Genomic DNA, 25,167 nt, shown 5'->3' on the forward strand with positions numbered 1-25,167 from the left:
CACAGAATGTGCACGTCACATGTGCTGCACACACACCATACACACACACAGCACACTGTGCACACACGCCATATACACACACCACACCATGCATATACCACACACACTGCACACCCACACCATAGTATACACACACACCACACACACTTCCGCCACACCATAGACATACACCACACATACCACACCATGTACACACGTACTTTTTTTTTTTAAACAAAAGGTGGCTATGCTATCCTTCCCTCTGTTGTTTTACAACTTACCTTTTGTACACTAAATGTATCAGAATGCTAGCATGGTGTTTCCTTATTTGTGGATATTAAGTTATTCCCAATTATTTTGTTATTGTAAATGGTACCATAGTTAATATCTTTGCCAACACATGCTAATATTTCATTAGGAAAGACTCCTAGAACATTGCTAGGTCAAGTGATATGCAGCCAACGTCTTAGGGTATCACTGCAGTACCCTCCTAAAAGGTTGGATCATTTAGCATTATCACCAGCAGCATATGAACATGACTTCTTTACTCCAGCCTTCACCTTTGCTTCACACTGAAATGTATCAGTATTTTCCACTTTTTGTCAACTAGACAGGTGAAAACTATTATCTCATTATCTTATTTTGCATTCTGTGTTAATTACAAGTGAAGTTAGGCAATGTTTCACATATTTATTGATCATTTGTATTTCCACTGTTGTGGGCTTCCACTCTTTCCTGGGCTTCCTCAGGTGGCTCAGGGATAAAGAATGCAACTGCCAATGCAGGAGATACGGGTTCGATCCCTGGGTTGGGAAGATCCCTTGGAGAAGGAAATAGCAACCCACTTCAGCATTCCTGCCTGGGAAATCCCATGGACAGAGGAGCCTGGCAGGCTACCTGGTGGGTCACAAAAGTGTCAGACACCGCTTAGTGACAAACAACAAAATTGCTATAGGCCAGGATTTGGTCCCACGTCGGTGAGACCTGGTTTCTTCTCTTCTTAGTCATGAGACTGGTACACTTTAGAGAAGTCCCCCAGCCTCTCTGATGAGAGCAGTCCCCTCAAGCTTGCTTCTGGTTCCCAAAACTCTAGGGATTACACCAGTGATGGCCACCATCCAAAGGCTTCCTATTTGTAAATGTCTATATGACGTGGCTACATAAATCATATTCGATCAAAAAGTAGGTGCAATGTCACTGATGGGAACTTTAAGGACATGAAAGAATTTTGGCAACAGGTGGAAGGTGGATTAGTAAGTCTTAAATGATGGGTAACAAGGTAAGAAAGACAACATTTGCAAGGAAGGGAAGTTTTGCGCGGTTTGTTTCTGCTATGGGCATCATGGATCAAATGCTGGACATTTCGCAAAAAGCTTCAATTGTTATTTGTAGGAAATCTTTCCAGATATCCTGGGTACTTTGTTCTTGCTTTAGTTTTACCTTTACTGTTTCTCACATTATGTCACCCCCAAGGAAGCAAAATAATGACTTGCCTTCTGGGGTGTTAACACCTTTTATATATTTGTAGAGCTCTTATCGCGCACCCAGGCAGCATCCATTCCCCCCACCACTGCTCAACCAGTCTACACTCTGCCAGGGCTTTTGATCTTAATGCACAAGGAACTCCTTTGATCATCTGGGTGCCGGGCTCTGGACCCTCTCAACGGTATCAGCTTACTCCTGTTAAGAAATGCTGCTCTGTGCAGTCCTGCTGTCATCTTTGGAGAAGCAGACGGCAGAGAAAATATTCCTCTGCTGCTCTGGGATGTAAACCCCTGGAGCATTTGACCCAACTCAAGACTTTCCTTTTTATTGTAACCAAGGTTATTTCAAGCTCACAATTATGTAAGCTGGCCTTTCAAGTTTTTAACAGTCATAAAATGTGGGATAGTTAACCTGGGGGTGGGAGGAGCGGTTAACAGAGACGAATTTTTATTGTCATCATCTGCGTATGGACTGTCTCTACTTTCTTCTGATTGGCTTTTCTGGAGCCAGTCAAGCATGTCAACTGAAACAGATGAGCCGTAAAACAGGAACACTATTGGGAGAAGAGTAGTTGACCTACATTCCCACTAAGACATGACTATGTACACATTCAATTGAAACAGAGAAACTTTAAAGAATGATTACTATTGGGAGACCTGAATTATCCTTCAGGGATTCGGTCAATGTCTTTTAGTAACTGGTAGTAATTCTCAGCATTTTACAGGGGATACGGCATAGCAGATGGCCAGTAAATAATGGCTGAATGAATAAACGACTAATTTCTACAGGAAAGACCTGCTTCTCAAATTTGACCTCCTTGATTCTATTTCTCGCTCAATGGGTGGATTAGCATGTACTCTTTTTTTCCAAGCTATGTCTTATATATCATGCTATCTCGATGTTTCCCCTTTAATTTAAGAAATATTTTTGTTTATTATTTTTGGCTACACTGGGTCCACCACAAAATTACACTAGTCCCATTTCCATTGTCCAAAAAAAAAAAAAAAAAAAAGACAGATTGGGTGTTACTCAGGATTGTGTTTGCTTAATCTAATGTGTTTGCTTAATCACAATAGGAAGATTGTGAAGATAATACTGTCTTCTTCAAGGCCAAATTTCCTACTTCTGAAATTCAGATCTTTGCTCGTAAGCAGTAACACAGCCCAGTATCTTAATTATTGTGAAGTGTGAAAGGGAGAGGGACGCTCTCTGAGGAATTTTTACCTAGACAGTAGAGCTTTGTAGATTACATCCAGCCCCTCTGAGTCACCTTAAGAAGTGAAATAGAAACATCCCGCTACAGGCCAGAGAATCCAGACTTCTTTATGACCAACTTTCCCAAGCAGACACTGCTACTTAAGGCAGTTGTTGAAGTCTGTGAGTGAGTTGCAGAGAAATTCTCCAGGGAGTTTTCCTTCTGGAAGCTACAATTGGACAGACTGCTCTGATGGCATCTGCCATGGCAATTGTAAAAGACTCACACTCTGAAAAGTTTTGAAGTTAGAGACCTACTTTTCTCTCCTGGTGGGTTTATTGCATGATGCTGTATACTGTACTTGGGGAAGGGAATACTTTCCAACAGGAATTAGTCCTTGATCTTAGAGTGGTAAGAATCTTTCTTGGCCTCTTAAATGTTTAGGAAAAGACTTTTATCTTGGCTTTCAAGGTGACCAGAAAGCCAGTTAGTTTAAAAATATTTATTAATGCTTTTTAATAAGAGCCAAATGTTGTTTTAGACCCAGAGGATATAAAGCATAGCCCTGACCTGAAAGAAGCTTGTACCTGGTGGCAGAGAGAAATGAGCACTAGATACCTGTGAGCAAATGAAGAGTTGGTGAAAAGCTTGGAGATGATAGCTCGAACTGGAAGAAGTTAGGGTTCAGATTTTAACTGAAATGCAGAAGCCTAGCAGTGTCCTGTGTGGGAGACATCACAGGAAGTTGTGAATGGCCTTTTATTCTTAGAAGACCTTTTTCCTGTATCCATAAAGTATGATTTTTTACCTCTACCTCACTTTCCTGTGGTACAGGCAGTAATGTGGATCCTGGACCTGGCTGGATGTGAAGCCCCTTCAGTTTCCACCCTCTTCCATGAGCACAGCCCGTACTGTTCAGGAAGTAGGCAGAAAACTGGTTCTCTAATCTAGATAAAATTTCAGCTCCCTGTACATCAGGGTGCCCTGATTAGTGCTTTGCATAAAATGCATGACAACATTCCATAGTCACTGTCAGGCAGGCATGTTTGCCTAGAAATGGCTGGATTCAAGATTGTTTAAAGATTAAGCCTCATACCATCACTGAGTTCAGACTACAGGCTCACTCAATTCTTATGTGTTATGAGGGTGATGAATGTCTCTGAAATACCCTAGCCTGTCCCCACATTCTGAAAGCCTTTAATTTCACCAGCAAGGGCCCATTTTTCACATACATGTTGCTAATTAGTGACGTCTCACATGCTGACTGATGTAATATTACATAAACCTCTGAATGTGGACTCGTGATTGTGAACATTGATATGCAGGTCAAAGTTGGAATTTACTGGAACAAATATAGTACCATTCTTTCTTGGCTAAAGTACTTCAAATTGCAGAAAAAAAAATTGATTCAATAATGTGAGCAATGTTTATGGTATAGCTTAAGTAATGGAGAAGTACCAGCAAGGAAACAGACTGAATTCCCTGACCTTACAGAACTTAAGAACTAGTAGGAAAAACTAGGAAAACAGAGAGGAAGGGAGAGAAAGTGATATAGGTAGTATGTCAAAAGCTTATGAACATCTTTCACTTTCAGTCATGTTGTTATCATTGTTACGGACTTACCCTCCTGCCATCAGTTCAGTTCAGTCACTCAGTCGTGTCCGACTCTTTGCGACCCTGGGGACTGTAGCACAACAGGCATCCCTGTCCATCGTCAACTCCCAGAACTTGCTCAAACTCTCATCCATCGAATCGGTGATGCCATCCAACCATCTCATCCTCTGTCGTCCCCTTCTCCTCCTACCTTCAATCTTTCCCAGCATCAGGGTCTTTTCCATTGAGTCAGTTCCAAAGAACTGCATCAGGTGGCCAAAGTATTGGAGTTTCAGCTTCAGCATCAGTCCTTCCAATGAATATTCAGGACTGATTTCCTTTAGGATGGACTGGTTTGACCTTGCAGTACAAGGGACTCTCAAGAGTCTTCTCCAACACCACAGTTCAAAAGCATCAATTCTTTGGCACTCAGCTTTCTTTAGAGTCCAACTCTCACATCCATACATGACTACTGGAAAAACCATAGCTTTGACTAGACAGACCTTTGTTGGCAAAGTAATGTCTCTGCTTTTTAGTATGCTGTCTAGGTTGATCATAGCTTTTCTTCCAAGGAGCAAGCGTCTTCTAATTTCATGGCTGCAGTCACCATCTGCAGTGATTTTGAAACCAAGAAAATTAAGTCTGTCACTGTTTCCATTGTTTCCCCATCTATTTGCCATGAAGTGATTGGAGTGGATGCCATGATCTTAGCTTTAAGCCAACTTTTTCACTCTTCTCTTTCCCTTTCATTAAGAGGCTCTTTAGTTCTTCTTCACTTTCTTCTTCTTCCTCCTGCCATGGAGAACTAGAAAAGGGGACAAGGACTTCCCTGGTGGTCCAGTGGTTAAGACTCTGTATTCCCAATGGAGGGGACCTGGGTTCAATCCCTGGTCAGGGAACTAGATTCCACATGCTGCAACTATGACCCTGTGCAGCCAAATAAATAAATATTTTTAAAAAGAAAAGAAAGAGAAAGAAAAGGATACAAGGTTTTTGAAGCAATGACTTGAAGATGCTGGATCACAGAGAGCACAGAGTGAGCTTCAGAGGAAGGGGAAACCATCAGTGTGAGACCTACCATCTCCCATGGTTTAGACCTGCAAGGACTTAATCGAAGGATGCATATTGTATAACTTTTAGAGTTGAAAAGTACAATACCTGGAAAGAGAAAACTCACTTGAAGGGAATAACAGTGGATTTAACACTGCAGAGGGAAAAAGTTAGTGAAATCAAAGACACAGCAATAGAAACTCCAAACTGACACACAGAAAGGAAAAAAAATGCTGAACAAAAATGAACAGTGCTTTAGTGCCATGTAGGAAAATATAAAATGATTTAACATGCCATTTGAGGGGGAAAAGGGCAGAAAAAATTTTTTAAATAATGGTCACGATTTTTCAGAATTTATGAAAACTATAAACCTATAACCCAAGAAGGTCAATAAATTCCAAGCAGAAAAAAACATGGAAAAAAATGCTAAGGAACATTACACTCAAATTACTGAAAACCAAGGATGAAGGGGGTGCAAGAGGTAAAGAACCTGCCTGCCAGTGCAGGAAACACAGGAGACTTGGGTTCAATTCCTGGGTCATGAAGATCCCCTGGAGGACGGCATGGCAACTCACTTTAGTATTCTTGCCTGGGAAATCCCTGGCGGGCTACAGTCCGTGGGGTTGCAAAGAGTCAGACATAACTGAGCACAGCATAGCTAGCTAGTTAAGGATGAAGAGAAAATTTTAAATGCAGCCCAGAGAGGTGAAGACTTTATGTACATGAGAATAAAATTAGGAATGTTCCATCCTTCTCAGAGCCAGTAAAAGCCAGAAAACAATGGAAAGACATCTTTAAATTGATGAAAGAAAAGTGGGAACACAGAAGTTTATAACAAGTGAAAATATTCTTCAAAAATAAAGGCAAGAAAATAATTTTAAGACAAACAATCTTGAAAGACATTTCCCCAGCTTATATTGTAAGAAATGTTAAAAGAAATTCCTTAGGATGAAGTAAAATCATACTAGTAACTTGAATCTTAAAAGGAGTGAAAAACATCAGAAATGAAAAATGTATAGGTAAATGCAGAAGACAGTTTAAGTAGTATTTAGAGGCATTATATAGGCTAGAAAAGAACAAATGAAACCCAAAGTAGAAGAAAGGGAAAAACAAGGGCAGATCACATATTAATACATTATGAATCAACCAAATAATAGAGAAAATCAGTGCAAGCAGAAATTGTTTTCTGTGATTGTTAGAGTGGTTAAGAAAAAAAGACACAAATCACAAATATCAGGAATAAGAATGGGTCATCACACACATCATACATATATTGAAAGAATAATGAGATGTTATGAACAACTTTATGACAATGAATTTAACACCTTAGATTAAATGGACAAATTACTTGAAAGACACAAACCAATATGATTCAAGAGGTGATAGGAAATATGTATAGGCTTATACTTATTAAATATTTTAATCTGAGGTCAAGTCTCTCAATAAAGAAAATTCCAGACTCAGATAGTTTTGGATGGCAGAATTCTGCCCAAATTCTTTCTATCAATCTTAGAGAAAACAGAGGAGAAGTGAACACTTCTTAATTTTATGATATATTTCCCAGATACCAAATCTAGAAAATGACATTACAAGAAAGGAAAGCCATTTGCAAATATATTTTGTGAACATAGAGGAAAAAATCCTTAGCACATGTTGGCCAATCAAATCCATTAAGATATGAAGAGGATAGGGCATCAAGTTCAAATGGGTTTCATGCTGGGGCTCTGAGGATGGCTTAACATATAAAAATTATCAAGATACTTCACCATAATAACAGAATACATATGACCACCAGATAATCCTAAAGGAAATCAACCCCAAATATTCACTGGAAGGACTGATGCTGAAGTTGAAGCTCCAATACTTCAACCACCTGATACGAACAGCTGACTCATTGGAAAAGACCCTGATGCTGGGAAAGATTGAGGACAGGAGAAGGGGTGAGAGATGTTTGAATGGCATTATCGACTCAATGGACATGAGCTTGAGCAAACTCAGGGAGATAGTGAAGGACAGGGAAGCCTGGCTGCAGGACACGGGGTAGCAAAGAGTTGGACACAACTGAGCAACTGAACAACAATAACACACCAGGTAATCTCAGTACATGCAAGGAAAAGGATTTGACAAACTCTAACACCCACTAATAGGAAATACTCTAAACAAACTAGGAAAATAGGGTAACTTCCTCAATCTGCTCATCTACGAAAATCCTAGAGTTAGCAACACACTTCATAGAGAAGGACTGAACATTTTCTCTCAAAGACTGGGAACACAGCGAGGATGTCTGTCTCTCCATTTGAGCTCAACATCATCAAAAAAGGAAGGAAAGAAGGAAGAAAAGAAGGGAGGGAAGAGAAAAGGGAAGGAAGAAATACAAATTAAGAAAAAGTAGTAAAAACTGCCTTTAAATGATCCCATTTACAGTGACATCAAAAACATGAAGTGCCTAGCAATAAACGCAACAAAATATTGTAAGATGTGGTCATTGAAAACTACAAAACTTTGCTGTGAGAAATGAAAGAATACCTGAACAAATAGATACACTGTGTTTATATATAGGAAGACTCTCTCTATATACATATTTTAATTTAAAAAGTTTTTTTTCGGCCATGCTCTGTGGCATGTGGTATCTAGTTCCCTGATCAGGGATGGAACCAGCCCCCCTGCATTCAAAGTGTGGATTCTTAACCACTGGAGCACCAAGGGGAAGCCCTCAATATATATTTTTAAGGGATTAATTGTGGTAAAATACACTTAGCATAAAATTTACCATCTTAACCATCTTCAGTGTGCAGTAGCACTAAGGATATTTACAGTGTTGTGCAGCCAGTCCCCAGGACATTCTTCATCTTGCAAAACTGAAACCCTGTCCCCATTAGACAATGTGAGCAAACAACCCTCCAATTCACTTTTCTCATATCGCTGACCAGAATGAGTACTATCCCTACCGTTACACCATCAGTGGCAAAGGTGATTGGGACTATCACGATGTCATAGGGAAGTCAAGGGCAACTACCTGCGCCTGGGGAGCCCACATTTCCCAAGCATATTGGGAGATTCACACCCCGCCTTCCCCTTTGTTAATTGCATATTTGTTTTTCCACATCTGAGTTTGTTTCTGTTTTGTAAATAGGTTCATTTGTTTCATTTTTTGTTTTTAGATTCCACATGTAAGTGATATCATACGGTATTTGTCTTTCTCTTTCTGACTTCATTTAGTGTGATCATCTTTAGGTCCATCCATGTTGCTGCAGATGGCATTATTTCATTCTTTTTCATGGCTGAGTAGTATTCCATTGCACATGTGTACCATATCTTCTTTACCCATTCATCTGTTGATGGACGTTTAGGTTGCTTCCAAGTCTTGCTATTGTGAATAGTGCTGTATGAACACTGGGATGCAAGTATCTTTTCCAAGTATGGTTTCTCCAGATATGTGCCCAGGAGTGGAATTGTAGGATCACATAGTAGCTCTATCTTTAGGTCTTCAAGCACCCTCCATACTGCTATCCATAGTGGCTGAATCCTCTCAAGTCTTACTGTTTTGTTTTTAACAAATGTTAACACTTAGAAATATTTGCGATTTAAAGAAAAACTATCACCCTTATGGAAGAAAGTGAAGAAGAACTAAACAGCCTCTTGTTGAAAGTGAAAAAAGAGAGTGAAAAAGTTGACTTAAAGCCCAACATTCAGAAAACCAAGATCATGGCATCCACTCCCATCACTTCATGGGAAATAGACGGGGAAACAGGGGAGACAGTGGCTGACTTTATTTTTGGGGGCTCCAAAATCACTGCAGATGGTGACTGCAGCCATGAAATTAAAAGACACTTACTCCTTGGAAGGAAAGTTATGATCAACCTAGACAGCATATTAAAAAGCAGAGATATTACTTTGCCAACAAAGGTCTGTCTAGTCAAAGCTATGGTTTTTCCAGTAGTCATTTATGGATGTGAGAGTTGGAGTATAATGAAAGCTGAGCATCGAAGAATTGATGCTTTTGAACTGTGGTGTTGGAGAAGACTCTTGAGAGTCCCTTGGACTGCAAGGAGATCCAACCAGTCCATCCTAAAGGAGATCAGTCCTGGGTGTTCATCAGAAGGACTGATGTTGAAGCTGAAACTCCAATACTTTGGCCACCTGATTCGAAGAGCTGACTCATTTGAAAAGACCCTGATGCTGGGAAACACTGAGGGCAGGAGGAGAAGGGGATGACAGAGGATGAGATGGTTGGATGGCATCACGGATTCAATGGCCATGGGTTTGGGTGAACTCTGGGAGGTGGTGATGGACAGGGAGGCCTGGCGTGCTGCACTCCATTGGGGTCACAAACAGTCGGACACTACTGAGCGACTGAACTGAACTGATGAAGATGTTGAAAAAAGTTCCATGTGCCTCTCACCTAGTTTTCACTATAACCTTTGTACAGTGCGTTTGTCACAGTTAATAAATGAATGTTGATTTACTGTTACTGCAGTCCATACTTTATACATAAACTAGTCCTTAGTTTTTCCTAATGTCTTTTATTCCTGTTACAGGATCCCAAAGAGGACACATCATATTTAGTCCTTATGGCGCCTTAGTAGACTCTAGTCATTGACAGTTTCTCAGATATTCTTTATTTTTGCTGACCTGGACACCCTGAAGACCACTGATCAGGCATTTTGTGGTCGGTCTCACTGTTGGGATCTTTGGATGTTTCTCTCAAGACTAGACCAGGGCTGTGGTTTTTGGGAGGAAGACCACAGACATAAAATGCCCTTTCCACCACATCATATAAAAATAAGGGCATGTGTGGTCAGCATGATTTACCGCTGTTGACCGAGGTCACCTGGCTGAGGCTGTGTTTGTCCTTCTCCTCGCCCCTCTCTGAACTGTACTCCTGAGAAGGAAGCTTGCTCTTCTTTTTCCTGTCAGTTAAGTTGATCTGTTGGAGCTGAGTGAGGACAGGACTTCTGTTGGGATCGTGCCAGGCCTTCTTCATCAGAAGTCTCCTGGGATGACCTTGCCTCTTGACTTTCTATGTGGGGTCCAAGTCCCAAAGGAGAACCTTCCTTTCTGCTGTGGGAGTAAGCGGGCTCCCACCTCTTCAAAAACGCTGTTCTTGGTGCTATGAGTTCCTAGTCTCTCCTGCGTTTGTCCTAACAATTCCTTTTAGGGTGACACCCAGCAGGGTGACATGGAATGTGGTGTGAACAGTTCCTCCTGCAGCTGTGTGGCGGGGTGAACCACAAGCTGGAGATTGTGCCCTTAAGCAGAGGTCCCCAACGTTTTTGGCACCAGGGACCAGTTTTGTGGAAGACAATCCCTCCATGGATGGTGGGGAGGGGCGTGGTCTGGAGATGAGTCAAGTGCATTGCATGTATTGTGCACTTTATTTCTATTCTTGTTACATCAGCTCCACCTCGGATCATCCGGCTTTAGGTCCCGGAGGTTGGGGGCCCCTGTGGACCTAAAGGAAATCCCAAGTGTCCTCGTGTTGTCTGGCACCAGGACACTTGCCCTTCCGCACACCATTGTGGGCTCTGGGAGAGCAGAGAGAGCTGGTCTGTGCGGGACTCACAGAAGAAAGACCAGGACGGAGCGGGGAGTGGGGTGGGGGTGGGCAGGGTGGAGGGGAGTCCCCGGGGCCAGGAGGGAGGCGGGGTGCGGGTGGAGCGGACTCTGAGTGACTCACCTTGTGCCTGATTAAAAGCCAGGAGGGTATGAAAGCCAGGGCGTGTCAGAAGTAGATGTTTTCAAAGAACTGAGCAGACAGGAGTATAAAATACATCAGAAGAGCGAAGGCTGACAGACTGGATGTTGATAAGACCTAACATTTACTGAGTGCTTATTCTGATGTGGCTTACCTTGGTGGTTCTCACACTCCCGTGTGCATCAGAACCTCCTAGACGGGCTTCAGAGGTGGTGGATATAGGCGGGACCGAGTGTTGGCATTTCCTAAAGTTCCCAGGTGATGCTGCCCCCAAACTGTGAACCAAATGTTGAGAACTTTTGACTTAACTAATTTACTTCTGGCAGATACCTAGGAGGGTTCCCTTTTACACACAAGGGAACAGGCTGAGAGATAGAGTCACGTGGTGACACTCTACCCTACCCTCCAGTGGGGAAGGCTGGATTCCAACCCAGGCCATTGCACTCTGGTTCTGGATTTTAAACACTAACCCACACAGTGTCCTATATAATTAGGTCCACCAGAGAGATCTTACCCACCTAAGATAGTATCCTGGCTGGCTTACTGTCATCTAATACAGTTTTAAAGATATTATCCCCAAAAGGCAGCAAATATTTGAGAGCTAGTGAAATAAGCTATGTATTTTGGCAAAACCTTGGTTAAACACAAAATCAAACCAAACCAGTCATTGTAAGAATTGTCTTTCAAAGCAATTACGTTAGTTACTAAGGAAGGTAGAAGTTAACATAATGGGTGGGTAAACCTTATAAAACCTTTAAGTCTTTCTGGAATTTCAAGGTTTAACCCTGAATGTGGATTACTGTTTGCACTGAATCGAAAAGCTTTTTAAATCTATTTATGGTTTTCTCTTCTGGCTTCCTGCTAGGCTGAGCTGGTCAAAACATGTTATATAAACACGACGGAGAACATGTCCAAGTTAAATTTAGTTATTACGGAGCCTACAATTTGAGGCAGAGTGGGCAGATAGAACACACGTCAGATCTAATGATGGTCGTGGTTACTCACCTCGATGACATCCGATACCCTCTAAACCGCTGCAGTTGCTCTTAAGCCCTTAAAACCAGAGTAAAGACAACATTAATCCATCGTCAAGTCAGTTCAGAAAACGAAGAGAAGAAATATATTCAGATCAGAATGTCTACAATTGCACGGGTCTTCGGAAAACCCTCCACAAGCCCACGTTGCCCACAGTCTTGTCGAAGGGAAGAGTGACGGTGAGAGGACAGATGGACGTGCAGCCCCAGAGTATGGATGCCCATGTCACTTTGGAGTTCTCCCTCAGCTTCAGCAACAGCTGATCAGAGAATGAGAATGAGCATCACCACATGCCTTATCCATTTTGGCTCAGATGGCAAATAATCCGCCTGCAATGCAGGACACCTGGGTTCGATACCAGGGTCGGGAAGATCCCCTGGATATCTGGCATGGCAACCCTCTCCAGTATTCTTGAATGGAGAATCCCATGGATAGAGGAGCCTGATAGGCTACAGTTCATGGGATTGCAAAGAGTTAGACACGACTGAGTGACTAAGCACACATGCCTATCTGTTTTCTCCATGCAACAGGATTGGGAAAACTCCTCTAATTGTGTGGTTCAGACACAGGCAAGTAGTGGTCAGAAAGCAATCAATCCCACATGACAACAGTCTTTTTTGGGGGGCTGTCCCCCACCCTGTAGGATGCCCAGCCTCCAGCCGCATCCCTGGCCTTTACCTGCTACATCAGCATAGCAGCTGCTCCCAAGTCCACTCAAGATAATGTAAAACACCTCCAACATACCTTGGGACTTCGCTGGTGGTCCAGTGGTTGGGAATCTGCCTGGCAATGCAGGGGATGTGGGTTCAATCCCTGGTCTGGGAACTAAGTTCCCACATGCCACAGGGCTACTAATCCCATGTGACACAACAGAGAGCCAGCGTGTGGCAACTAAGACCCAAGGCAGCCAAGATAATGGAAAACATCTCTAGTCATTGCAAACTCCCCCTGAGAGGTTCTCCGTTCAAGAACCACTGAGGTTTCCCATTCATCCTCTTCTGTCTTAAATCGTTGCTACTAAGGGCAAGGCCGGCTTTACAGAGCTTGGGTATAATGATGAAGGAATCCCTTTGATTTCTTTTTTCTCTAGATGAAACAACTTGAAATCAAAAGAGGTGCCTTAACCTATCTGCGGGCCCTCATCTTCAGAGCTGGAAGGATTGTTCAAGGTCCCAAACTCTAGACTCGGATTAGGCTCATGAAAGAGTATGTTTGGTCCATTCCTATAAGAGGATGGATAGAAAACAATGGTTTGAACACCTTTGAAAAGGGAAATAATGAATGAAGAAGAAAGATCACTGTTTCTGGTACCCCAAAAAAAGCAACACTGTGTCTACATAGAGAGAGGCCCCACCAGGAGCTTCAGGAGTGTTTGGCTGGTTTCTACTCACTTGGGAACTCTGTTGCTAGTTGTTTCCTATAAATAAACATGGCAGTTTGCCTTTTAAAAGCAGTTTAGTAAATAATCAGATCGACAACATTTTGAAGTCACTGAACTGAGCCAAAGATAATAGAGAAAGGAAAAAAAAAAGACCACGATGAGAGACTTCAGGGATGTACAAGGTTCACTAGAGAGGCTTTCTGTTTGGGAGAGGAATGCAAGTCAGGAAAACTGGAGACTATTCTAGATCTATGGACATACTGCTTAGTCACATGAGAGATATACTGAGTGCTCTGTGATGTGTCTATTATCCAGTGCTTTAAATGAATCCAGTGTCAATCAGTGTTTAGCAAGAGACAAATCGCGTGTTTCAACAAGCAGTCAGGAAACATGAGCCGCAGGCTTGCTTGCTCCCAGTAGGAATGATGATGGGGGCTGGGGTTGTGTGATTTGCAGAGGACTAACTGTTGTAACCAGAGAGAACTGCCATGGTTTCTCTATCTCTGTCCCCAGACTGGCGTTTTCAGTTCTACATGTGGAAGACAAGTTCTTTTAGGTGCACGGAGTTCTTGTCACATTTTAAAGAATTCTATTATATCCAGCCCCTTTGTGGATCACAGCCTTGTGGTGAAGGGCCCTGTGTAACTCAATGAGGCTATGAGCCATGTCATACAGGGATACAGGGCCACCGAAACATGTGTGGATGTGAGAATTGGACCATAAAGAAGGCTGAGGGATGAAGAATTGATGCTTTCAAACTGTGGTGCTGGAGAAGACTCTTGAGAGTCCCTTGGACAGCAAGGGGATCAAACCAGTCAATCCTAAAGGAAACCAACTCTGAATATTCATTGGTAGGACTGATGCTGAAGCTCCAGTACTTTGGCCACCTGATGTGAAGAGCCGACTCATTGGAAGAGACCCTGATGCTGGGAAAGATTGAAGGCAAAAGGAGAAGGGAGTGGCAGAGGGTGAGATGGTTAGACAGCATCACTGACTCAATGGACATGAGTTTGAGCAAACTCCGGAAGACAGTAGAGGACAGAGGAACTTGGCATGCTGCAGTCCAGGGGGCCACAAAGAGTCAGGCATGACTTAGTGACTGAACAATTAAATCCAGGTTTCCAGCACAATTGATTTAGCTTGACAGCAACTGTGTAAATGGGCATGCAACTTCACCCACCCCAGGCCTGCATATCAGGAATCATTTTGCAAAATTTTGATCAAGGATAATCGTGTGAAGTGGGAAAGAATGGCCTTTTGTAGGTCAGAAGGATGGCAGCTCTGACACATACTAAGTTTAGACATCTCTGAACCTCAATGTCTGCATCTGAGATGAGCATCACAGTAAGAATATTTGTGCTTGTTATCTCTGTTCTAGGCTTGAACGAGTTAAACTGTAGGGAGGTGCTTAGTGACTATTAAGAGCTGTACTAACTCTATTTCATACCAATTACATCATGATAATATTGTAGAAGTCACATTTTTGTTTTATTTATTTATTTTTTCCATTTATTTTTATTAGTTGGAGGCTAATTACTTTACAATATTGTAGTGGGTTTTGTCATACACTGACATGAATCAGCCATGGATTTACATGTATTCCCCAACCCGATCCCCCCTCCCACCTCCCTCTCCACCCGATCACTCTGGGTCTTCCCAGTGCACCAGGCCCGAGCACTTGTCTCATGCATCCAACCTGGGCTGGTGATCTCTTTCACCCTAGATGATATACATGTTTCGATGTGGTTCTCTCGAAACATCCCACCCTCGCCTTCTCCCACAGAGTCCAAGTCTGTTCTGTACATCTATGTCTCGTTTTCTGTTTTGCATATAGGGTTATCGTTACCATCTTTCTAAATTCCATATATATATGTGTTAGTATGCTGTAATGTTCTTTATCTTTCTGGCTTACTTCACTCTGTATAATGGGCTCCAGTTTCATCCATCTCATTAGAACTGATTCAAATGAATTCTTTTTAATGGCTGAGTAATATTCCATTGTGTATATGTACCACAGCTTCCTTATCCATTTGTCTGCTGATGGGCATCTAGGTTGCTTCCATGTTCTGGCTATTATAAACAGTGCTGCGATGAACATTGGGGTGCATGTGTCTCTTTCATATCTGGTTTCCTTGGTGTGTATGCCTAGGAGTGGGATTGCTGGGTCATATGGCAGTTCTATTTCCAGTTTTTTAAGAAATCTCCACACTGTTCTCCATAGTGGCCATACTAGTTTGCATTCCCACCAGCAGTGTAAGAGGGTTCCCTTTTCTCCACACACTCTCCAGCATTTATTGCTTATAGACTTTTGGATAGCAGGCATCCTGAATGGCGTGTAATGGTACCTCATTGTGGTTTTGATTTGCATTTCTCTGATAATGAGTGATGTTGAGCATCTTTTCATGTTTTTGTTAGCCGTCTGTATGTTTTCTTTGGAGAAATGTCACAGTTTTGTTTTAAAAGCATCTGAACAGCAAGCAGTGTTCGGCCACATCATAATTCAGTTATGAGGAGCCGTGATGATGAGACCTGATGGGATTTTCTCTACTTCTGTGTGTTTGTTCTTGGTCACTCTGTCATGTCTGACTCTTTGCGACCCATGGACTGTAGCCCACCAGGCTCCTCTGTCCATGGGATTCTCCAGTCAAGAATACTGGAGTGGTTTGCCATTTCCTTCTCCAGGGGATCTTCCTGACCCAGGGATTGAACACACATCTCTCGTGTCTCCTGCACTGGCAGGCAGATTCTTTCCCACTGAGCCACCTGGGAAGCCCTTTCTCTCCTAGTGTTGTCTTAATCAGTTGGGGCTGCTATCACCGAATACCATAGATTAGGTGCTTATAAACAGCAAACACTTATTTCTTGCAGTTCTGGAGGTAGGCAAGTCCAAGATCAAGATGCCAGCAGGCAGACTTGTGGGCAGGAGGGCTCGAGGCCAGGTTCACAGACGGCTGTCTCTCAGCAGAAACACCACGTGGTGGAAGAGGCACTCGAACTCTCTTTTGAAAAGTGTTTTTTTTTCAAAGGGCCCTGATTCTGTTCACAGGGCCCCACCTTCATGACCTCATTGCCCCCAAAGCCAGCCTCCTAATAACTCCATAGTGGAGGATTAGGATTTCAACATGGGAATCAGAGGACACAGTCAGGCTGTAAAAGGCATTTTTAAGGTGAAAATGGCACAATGAGAGGTGTGTAAAATCCCAAGGTCGTGGTCCAGAAGAGAATGTTACCAGCTTCTCTGTGACCTTCTCACCCTCACCCCTCCCTTGTTGGGAGCTGGTTGCTGGGAGGGTGGCCCTTGCTCTGAAAGGATGAACTGGTGCACGTAAAGGTGAGACATGAGGTCTGAGGGCAGAGGAAGCGGGTTTTCTCTTAAGTCGATGAGAATCCCTGTTCACGATGGAATGGTGGGCTATGCCTGTGGCCCTCACCCAGCTCCTTGCCAGGGGCAAAGTAACCCAAAAGGAGACAGATATCTCTCGGCCACCCAGGCCAGCCCTCTGTCAGCAGCAGCACTACCTGGAGGAAAGACACTTTGCACACGCACTTTGCACACACAGGCCTTGATATTGAATGAATTTGCACCTTTGTTTTGTCCAGTGCACTTACCCTTGATTGAGTGTATATTTAAATTGACTCCACTGTGTTCCTAGATATTTCTTACATGTGTGTGGCATTTTAATCCCATTATTCTCTCTCGGCAGAATGGTCCTAGTGATTGCCCGTGACAGGTAGTTTTTAACATCCCAAGGATGGCAAGAATGGGCATAGCCGTCAAATAATCATAGGGTGTCTTTGAACAAAATGCTTACAAAATAAACAAATCCAAACATCAAAGCAGTGGGAAGATGAAACAGTAAATGAAACGAGGGTGCATTAGGAGAGAACTTCAGAGCGTTAGGTTGTACTTAGCTTTCATGAAAATGAGAATTATTACCAAGGTCCTGAGTGAGAGGCTTTGCACTGTTTTGGCAACATTACTTAGTTTCAATCCACAGCTACTAAATCACCCTCGGTTTCTTTTGAGTGAAGCAAAACTGCTCTGTACCATCCCGAACAATTCTGAAGTAATTTTCCAGAAATGCTCAGTGAAATAAGATATGTTTACTGGAGCTTTCCAATAAGATACGTCATAACCTTTAAATAGCACCGACTTTGAAATGGAACAATGATGAATGTCTCCAATGAGATGGAGAATGTGGTTGTAAACAGCTCACTGAATGTGTGTGTATAACATCTATCTCTTCTGTGACTTGCAGTTAACGGACTAAAGAGAAAAAAAGCCTCAGTTTTTAAATTTTTTCACTAGATGGAAGCTCTCTTTTAAACACCCACACATTCACACGCTCACACATATTTTAATTAAGTACTTGATTAAATTACTTGCACTAGGATAAGTGCAGGAAACCTCCTCAGCCAGGTTTTAGCCTTGTTACCATCATTTCCATTTTGTAGAGAGATAACCAAGTCCTATTGAAACAGACCCTGATCCTGGGAAAGATTGAAGGCAGGAGAAGAGGGGGACAGAGGACAAGATGGTTGGATGGCATCACCGACTCGACATGAGTTTGAGCAAGCTCTGGAGGATGGTGAAGGACAGGGAAGCCTGGCGTGCTGCAGTCCATGGGGTCGCAAAGAGTCGGACACGACTGAGCAACTGAACAAGAGACAAATGGCCTAGTCTTTCAGTCTGTCCTGAGTGGAGAACTGACCGAGCAGAGACCCTCTGAGAGGCAAGACTCACTTCCCCGAGCAGGTCCAGCTCAGAACCTTTCTCTGCTGGGTGGTGGTCCGGCCCAACCCTGCACTGTATCCCTGGTCTCCTGGGTCTCTGCTTGGCTTTCCCACTGGCCTCAGCCAAAACAAAATCACTGCAGGCTTTGAAAGGATCTGCCTGGGCCACGAAGAACTTCAAAAGATGCCCCAGATAGCAACGCCTTAATGGATGCTAATGGGTCTGACCTTAGCTGATTAAATCCAGTCTGGGCCATTTGGCCCCTGCAGGTATTAGAGGAAGGCTTTTAGGGAGACAATAACTTCTATTTTCCCTGCGCTGAGCTTTCTGTAAATGAGAACATGGCGCTCCCCGTGCTGTCTGAGCAAACGAGTGCCTGGTGCTTCTGAGGCAGGCTCACCTGTAGTCAGCTGTCCTCCCTGGTCAGGAAGTCGAGAGACCCCGAGGCAGCATGCCTTGCCATTGTCCTGCCACCATATCCTCAACACTAGACCCACCACTGAGCCCTCTACCTTGCTTCTGTGCGATCCTGTCCTGACAACAAACGAGGGTGAAAGAAGAGAGTGAAAATGCAGGCTTGAAACTCAACATTCAGAAAAATAAGATTGTGGCATCTGGTCCCGTCACTTCATGGCAAATAGAAGGGGGAAAAAGCAGAAGCAGTGACAAATTTTACTTTCTTGAGCTCCAAAATCACTGCAGACGGTGCCTACAGCCATGAAATTAAAAGATGCTTACTCATTGGAAGGAAAGCTATGACAAACCTAGACAGCATATTAGAAAGCAGAGACATCACTTTGCTGACAAAGGTCCATATAATTAAAGCTATGGTTTTTCCAGTAGTCATGTATGGATATGAGAGTTGGACCACAAAGAAAGTGGAAGCCAAAAAATGGATGCTTTCAAACTGTGTTGCTGGAGAAGACTACGGAGAGTCCCTAGGACTGCAAAGAGATCAAACCAGTCAATCCTAAAGGAAATAAGTCCTAAATATTCATTGGAAGGACTGGTGCTGAAGCTGAAACTCCAATACTTTGGCCACCTGATGCAAAGAACTGACTCATTAGAAGACTCTGATGTTGGAAAAGATTGAAGGTAGCAGGAGAAGGGGATGACAGAGGATGAGATGGGTGGGTGGCATCACCGACTCAATGGACATGAGTTTGAGCAGACTCCAGGAGATAGTGAAGGACAGGGAAACCTGGTGTGCTGCAGTCTGTGGGGTCACAAAGAGTCAAACAAGACTGAGCAACTAAACAACACAAGTTCTGACAACGGCTAACCGTGTAACACCATTTCAGCAGTCATCCTATCCTCCTACTCACTCTCACCTGGATGTTGGAAACAGGCTGCCTCCAGGGACGGCATTTGTCTGACCCACAGTGCTGGCTGTCACACCTTGACTTTTCTAAGCCAGAGTTAGCTGCTGAGGTTTACTATGTACCTGTGTGTCTGCATTCTGGCTTTCCCTCAGAACTCAGAAGATTTGGATCCACTGAGCCAGCATCCTCTGGCCCCATGAGGATGCCGTGGTCCTACTCGCCTCCCTGCCCCCCAGCACTGGCTGTATCTCCCAGGCAGCTTCAAGCATCTTGGGGGCCACAGCGCTTGTCTTCCTCTCTTGCCCCTCTCTTATAACATCAGTGACAAACTCTCTTCTGAGGGCTATTCAGTGCAGTGCTCCACTTTCTAGCAGCTTCTCCTTCTGTGAAGGCTGAGAGGACCTGGAGGTGACCTAAACCAGGAGAGGGTGGATCCAAGAGACATTCAGAGGGAGGATCTCAGAATTTGGCAGGGTTGGGCTTCCCAGAGAAGCCTCAAGGATGACATCTCTAAGGTTAGGTTGTCAGGAGTAATGGGCGCTGTCAACTGGTAAAGAAAGAACCCCTGTTTGGAGGAAGAAGAGAATGTGTGTGTTATGTGGGTAAGAAGGGATTGCACTGGGATGTGTTTACTTTGGTCACTAGTGGAATACCCAAGCAGAGGTACAGAGCAAGTACTGAGTACTCTTGACCCCTGAGGATGTCATGGTCCTACTCACCCCCTTGCCCCCAGCACCGGCTGGAAGCAGTTTCAAGTGCTTCCCCAAACACAGGAGAAATAGAAGTCCACAAGACCTACCCTCTACTATTATTCCCATGGTGAATCTCCTCTCAGTCCTCAGGATATAACTCAAAGGCTGACCCTGCTGTGGGCCCTGTTGCATTTATTAAACTGTACTGTATTTGTGTATACTTCATATAACTATAACTTACTGAGCTCCTTAAGTAACGTCTTTTCCACTTTGCACCTACGCTCAATCATATTTGGTTGAATTGACAAAGGGATATAAATGTTGTCTTTAGAGTGTTGCTAAATGAAATCATGGAATGTACAAGGTTCCCAGGGAGGGTGAAAAGAGAGGAAAGAGAAGACCAGGGATGGATCCCTGTCTTAGGGGACACCTACAGAAGAGAAGTTGGGAAAAGCAGTGAAAATCAGGCAATGATATTGACAGCCCTGCCCAGCCTCCGCCTTCCTCATGGCCCGTCCAACCCACCTGGAGCCTGGCTCAGGTGTAACTGTGTGTTCAGCACTGCTGGGCCCACTTGCAATGCTCTGCACGTGTTAACTCAGTCAATCCTCACTGCAGCCCGACTAGCGGGGACCAACTCTTATCCACCTGGAACTGGCCCAAGTGGACACAACCAGTGGGTGAGAGACGGGGATTCCAGTCAGCCTTCAGGGCCCACCCACCGCTCGCCATGCTGTGCAGCTGAGATATTCTTGCTGAAAGGCCAGCTCACAACCCCTCTGCCTCTGAGTGCCATCTCAGCTTCTGAGAGCCCTGGAGGAGCGCAACAACTGGGCTCATGACCCGCTCTTCCATTTCCTTCTCTTCTTCATTTTCTCGGGGAGTTTGTCCTGAGGACTCAGCGTTAACACATGTGACAAGTCCTGGTGCTTGGGGAAGGTGCTGCAAGGTCCTGCTGGCCCACCAGACACTTGTCAAAACCTGAAGACTTGTCTCTAAATGCCTCTTGGATCCACACCCACCTTTCCAGTTCAGTGCTATTGATACCCCTGCCCTGTTGCCTTGCCAACCACAGCTGCGGTGCACCTGAACTGCCCATCGCCTCCTCGTGGCTTCAGCCATTCTGCACCCTCCCCCCAAGCTAGAGGGTCCCTCTGTTCAGCTGGCTGCTGGGAACACTGTTATCCTCAGATGAATAGCCCCCCAGTCCAGCCCCTTTCTGATCTCCAGCCTGCCATCGACCAGAAAGACCTCTCCCTCATCTGTCTTTCTAGACCTCTTGTTTTATGCCTCTGAGGTAGTCTTACCTCATTCTACTTCTTAGGGGAAGTTGTGTGCACACTTATCTGTTTCAAGGCAATAAAAATCTTTGAGGGCTGAGAGTGTTACTTTCATGTTTTCTTTCCTGGAGGTCAGTTCAGTGATTTCAGTCAGTTCAGTCCAGTTGCTCAGTCGTGTCTGACTCTTTGCAACCCTGTGGACTGCAGCACGCCAGTCTTCCCTGTCCATCATCAACTGCCGGAGCTTGCTCAAACTCATGTCCATAGAGTTGGTGATGCCATCCAACCATCTCATCCTCTGTCATCCCCTTCTCCTCCTGCCTTCAATCTTTCCCAGCATCAGGGTCTTTTCAAATGAGTCTGTTCTTTGTATCAGGTGGCCAAAATATTGGAGTTTCAGCTTCAGCATCAGTCCTTCCAATGAATATTCAGGACTGATTTTCTTTACGACTGACTAATTTGATCTCTTTGCAGTCCAAGGGACTCTCAAGAGTCTTCTCCAACACCACAGTTCAAAAGCATCAGTTCTTTGGCACTCAGCTTTCTTTAGAGTCCAACTGTCACATCCATACGTGACTACTGGAAAAACCAAAGCTTTGACTAGATGGACCTTTGTTGGCAAAGTAATGTCCTGCTTTTCAATACACTGTCTAAGTTGGTCATAGCTTTTCTTCCAAGGAGCAAGCGTCTTTTAATTTCATGGCTGCAGTCACCGTCTGCAGTGATTTTAGAGCCCCAAAAATAAAGTCTCTCACTCTTTCCATTGTTTCCTCATCTATTTGCCACGAAGTGATGGGACTTGCTGCCATGATCTTAGTGTTTTGAATGTTGAGTCCTAAACGAACTTTTTCACTCTCCTCTTTCACTTTCATCAAGAGACTCTTTAGTTCGTCTTCACTTTCTGCCATAAGGGTGGTGTCATTTGCATATCTGAGGTTGGTTGATATTTCTCCTGGCAATCTTGATTCCAGCTTTCGCTTCGTCCAGCCTGGCATTTCACATGATGTGCTCTGCATATAAGTTAAATAAGCAGGGTGACAATATACAGCCTTGATATACTCCCTTCCCAATTTGGAACCAGTCTGTTGTTCCAAGTCGAGTTCTAACTGTTGCTTCTTGACCTGCATACAGATTTCTCAGGAGGCAAGTCAGATGGTTTAGTATTCCCATCTCTTGAAGAATTTTCCACAGTGTGTTGTGATCCGCACAGTCAGAGGCTTTGGCATAGTCAATAAAGCAGAAGTTGATGTTTTTCTGGAACTCTCCTGCTTTTTCAATGATCCAGCAGATGTTGGCAATTTGATCTCTGGTTCCTTTTCTAAATCCAGCTTGAACATCTGGAAGTTCACATTTCATGTAGTGTTGAAGCCTGGTTTGGAGAATTTTGAGCATTACTTTGCTAGCGTGTGAGATGAGTGCAATTGTGTGGTAGTTTGAACCTTCTTTGGCATTGCCTGTCTTTGGGATTGGAATGAAGACTTGGTTTACATTTAATAAGTAATTGGTTTATACTTAATATATCCTTGTTGAATAATGTGGATAATACGATAAAGGGTAGGTGGTCTCTGGTGTCATCTGGATCACTCATTTGATAAACTTAATGCAAAAGTTTAGTACAAAAATTAGGCACAAGTGGAATATCCCTGGTGGTACAGTGGATAAAAAAATCTACCTGCCAATGCAGGGTTCAAACTCTGGTTCAGGAAGATCCCAAATGCCTCGGAGAAACTAAGCCCATCTACCACAACTGCTGAGTCTGCACTCTAGAGCCTGGGAGCCGCAACTACCAAGCCCACGTGCTGCAACTTCAGAAGCCCACGCACCCTAGAGCCTGTGCTTGGCAACAAGAGAAGCCACTGCAGTGAGGAGCCTGTACATCACAACTGGAGAGCAGCCCCGCTTCGCTGCAACTAAAGAAAAGTCCGCAAAGCAACAAAGACCCAATGCAACCAAAAAGGGATAAAATTTAAAAATTAGACACAAGTAGAATCAGCAATAGATAAACACCTACATTCTCATATCATGATATCTACATGATATCAGAACCTATTATTGACCAAAACGTGTCTTATGGTCAGACACCTGCCGATACAATGAGAGTCAGTGGGATAATGTGAATCCATGTGAAATATGCCATCTAACACAAGTGTATAGATTATGTAGAAAACCTATAAATAAAAACTGCATTTATGGAGCATCTAAAGTTCCGTGTTTGGTTAGAGTTAGGGGAATGAATGTGAAAGGCTCTACATCCTTATGTGAGGGGAGGGCACACAAACATAACCGTTACTAAATAAAGCAGGGTGGGGGGATTCGTCTGAGAACCTGGGAGTCCTGGAGTCTGGGGGCAGGATTGCTCAGGTTCCCCGAGCGGCTCCTGTGAAGGCTCCGTGGTGAGAGCGGAGGATGGGAGGAGGCAGGCTGAGCGAGCCTGCGGGGAGCCAGCTCGCTGGGGCCTGGAATGCAGGTGCAGATAAAACAAGGGGGCTGCGGACCGAGCCTCAGCTCTGAGGCCGAAGAGACGGGGCGTGGGCGTGGTCCAGGCTGCGGAGACATCCTGCAAGGTATGTCTAGGTCACCCGAGGATATCTCTGATGAGGGGAAGTTTGTCTGCTCTCCTGGCTGATTCTGGGCACTCAGTGCTCCGTTGAGAGGAAACAGATTATTCTCAGGCAGCCAGCCATCTCTGTGACACAGGGCAGAATGTCCAGTCTCTCTAGTAATTCAAAACTGGAGCATGTGTTTCTGGAGGGGGATCTTCTGTGACCAGCATCCCTGTGACTGTGTGCCCTCGGCAACTAAGGAGCACCGCTTCACTCAGTGTCCCATTCAAGCCGTGGCCTCGCTCAGATATGTCACCCAAGATCGAATTAGCATTTATGGATCAGGATACGAAGAGAAACTCATCGGGAGACCCAACTGGATTTTGGACTTGAGTCCTGGAATTGTCTCTTACTAGCTGTTTTACTGAAGTATGCGAAAGTCTATATAGCCCAGCGCCTGGCGCAGAGAAGAATTAAATTTGGGTCTAGTTTATTTCCAGCAGATTTTAAACTATTCAAAGTGATCATTTTAGTTTCTGAAGTGCTTCACATTTCTAACTGATTTTGTCTGTTCACAACACACCCCATGGGTCACTGTCTCTGTCGCTAAATAATGACAGTCAGTTGCCTTGAACCAGTCTCAATAGTGCAGAATCTCATCTCTGATTGGAAGCAGAGAGTAAGGTGGGGAAACAGATACAGAAGCTCAATAGACAAGAGTCCACTGGATTCAGGGACCCTGAGGTGAGAAGGAGTCACAAATTTTCTGCCTCTCTTGGGAATGGATAACAGTCTCATGCTGGTCTGGCATCCAGCTGGTCTGGACCCAGCTGGTCCCCTGAGCTGGGGAAAGCAGGGGACATGAGATGCGAGCTGACCAGTACTAATTTATCATGATGGTCACAATGGAGCAGCTCTTCTCCAACCAAAGGTGTGGAATTAGCGAGGTGTTCGGGTGGGAAGGGGTGAGGCATTATGGAAGTAGCATCTGCTGACCATTACACAAGGAGCTCCATATCATGTCTTTTGGAAGCAAAGTCCGTGTGTTCCTAAGCTCCCAACTTGAGATATCCTGTTGTTTTCTGGGCCCATCTCTACAATACGGTTTTTGCACCACCTGCTGGCAAAGAACAGTGATCCTACCTCTGATGGAAGGAAGGTATGTATTTATCTAAACTCCCT

At 44.1% G+C, this 25,167-nt stretch overlaps 1 non-coding gene across 1 annotated transcript; it reads left to right on the plus strand.

The window, feature by feature from the left end:
• Positions 1 to 5,078: 5,078 nt before the first annotated feature.
• TRNAG-CCC (transfer RNA glycine (anticodon CCC)) lies at positions 5,079 to 5,151 on the plus strand. The gene has a single exon. It is a non-coding gene; the product is annotated as a tRNA-Gly (tRNA).
• The last annotated feature ends 20,016 nt before the right edge of the window (positions 5,152 to 25,167 follow it).

Source organism: Muntiacus reevesi, chromosome 11 (genome assembly GCF_963930625.1).
Source record: "Muntiacus reevesi chromosome 11, mMunRee1.1, whole genome shotgun sequence".
NCBI lineage: Eukaryota > Metazoa > Chordata > Mammalia > Artiodactyla > Cervidae > Muntiacus > Muntiacus reevesi.